This window comes from Microtus pennsylvanicus, chromosome 6 (assembly GCF_037038515.1).
Source record: "Microtus pennsylvanicus isolate mMicPen1 chromosome 6, mMicPen1.hap1, whole genome shotgun sequence".
Taxonomy (NCBI): domain Eukaryota; kingdom Metazoa; phylum Chordata; class Mammalia; order Rodentia; family Cricetidae; genus Microtus; species Microtus pennsylvanicus.
Genome location: NC_134584.1, coordinates 74,253,192 through 74,255,151, shown reverse-complemented (window position 1 = coordinate 74,255,151; position 1,960 = coordinate 74,253,192). Strand labels below are relative to the sequence as shown.

Below are 1,960 nucleotides of genomic sequence, written 5' to 3'. Positions count from 1 at the left end.
GTCTTAGTGGATGCCAGAGGCCACATGGATATGTACTTTACTTGAGTTTGCTCCCAGAAAAAAGGCAGACCAGGTTTAACTCAGGATGATCGGACTCTGGGGTGGCCAGACCTTGGGAATATAGGACTCTGATGCTGAGGATGGGGATACAGGCAGGGTTGGACAGGAGCTTCCTGCTCAGAACAGGCTTGGCTGTCTAGTGTGAGAGCAGAGGTTCCCGTCATGGGTAATGGCTCTTATCAGGTGCCGATGTCCCACTGCCCTCAGACACCCTGGAACTCTGCAGCCGATGCAGCGCCTCCATCTGCCTCCTCTTTTCCTTGGCCCTGTTGATGGTTGTCCGGAAAAGCTTGCAGAAGAGCTGGATAGCTTGGGGCGAGTCATTGTTGCCAGAGATAGGGTAAGCGATGAGGCACGGGTTGTAGTTGGTGTCCACAATGCTCACTGTGGGGATGTTCATCTTGGCAGCATCCCTCACAGCCACATGGGACTCAAAGACATTGTTGAGCGTGTGCAGGAAGATGATGAGGTCGGGCAGGCGGACTGTGGGCCCAAAGAGGAGGTGTGTGTTCGTCAGCAGACCACCCTTGAAGTAGCGCGTGTGGGCGTACTCTCCGCAGTCCTGGGCTGTCTTCTAGATCAAGTGAGAGAACTGCCGATTCCTGCTCACGAACAGGATGATGCCCTTGCGGTAGGCCAGGCGAGCGGTGAAATTCAAGGCCAGCTGTAGGTTCAAGGCTGTCTGTTCCAGGTCGGTGATGTCTTGGCCCAGGCAGTTCCCAAATATGTATGGCTCCATAAACCTATGCCGGCAACCGGCTTTATGGCCCAGGTGTACTCGGGCCTCGAAAAGGCTCTTCACAGAAAACAGCTCCTTGACATTGAAGAAGTCCAAATGTTGCAGGGGCACAGCTAGGATCATGCTCTGGAGATCGTCGTCGTCCTGGGGCTCTCTGACCAGGGGACTTGGGCTCCGGTCACCGTCCTACCATTCAGCCCCACCGCGCCCAGGGCTGCCTTCTGCAAAAAACTTGGCCAGCGCCACACACCTGCACATAGCAGCCGGGTCAGCACGGCCGGAGAAGGCTCCATGGTTGGCGCGTGGACAGCTTTTCCTCAATTTTTTAAGGGAGTTTTTCATTTCCTCTTTAAAGGTCTCCATCATTTTCATAAAGTTACGTTTAAAGTCCTTTTCTCCTTCTTCTGGGTTAGGATGATCAGGTCTTCCTGCTGTGTGACTACTAGGTTCTAGTGTTACCATGTTGCTTTTTAGGTTGTTGGATAAATTCTTGCATTGGCACCTACCCATCTCTTCCTTCAAAAGAAGCCAGCAGTGTCTTTGTATCTTAGTCCAATCCTTGCAGTGTCTGTCTGAGTGTTTGGGAGTTTTTCTTGGTCTGACCTGTACTGCCAATGTCTGTGTCTCAGGAAGCCTCTGAGGTCTCATTTTTCTTTTCTAATGTAAAAGTATTGCAGTGAAAAATAATACAGTTATCAGAAAAAGTAGGAGACCAAGAATAAATTTCAATTCTGGGTAAGTACTTACCTTCTTTGAAACTTAATTCAGACACATATGAAGTGCTCAATAAATATTTGTGAGACAAAATTCTAAAAACTATTATATGAATATTTATCTTTTCCTTGGCAGGATTAATAAGATATGCAGTAAAAGCACCTAGCTCGTGGCTAACATGGAGCAAGGTCAGTTTTTCTTTACCAATTCACATTTTAAATACCAGACATTTTTATTAAGAAACTCCAAATTTGACTATTTCTTTTCATTTTAATAAAGTTTAATTTCTCTGTTTGTCACATGAATAAGCATAGCTTTATGTACTGAACCAATTTTACCAAATAGTCTTCTTCATTCTATCTTAGAGGTCCTCTGAAAACAGCATGACCAACTCTGCCTTACAGGGTTTCTGACCATCTTTCCAGCTATGTGACTAAAGCAATGATA

At 46.9% G+C, this 1,960-nt stretch overlaps 1 pseudogene; it reads right to left on the bottom strand.

The window, feature by feature from the left end:
• Positions 1-220: 220 nt before the first annotated feature.
• LOC142852883 (small ribosomal subunit protein uS2m pseudogene) lies at positions 221-1,092 on the bottom strand (annotated as a pseudogene).
• Positions 1,093-1,960: the final 868 nt, after the last annotated feature.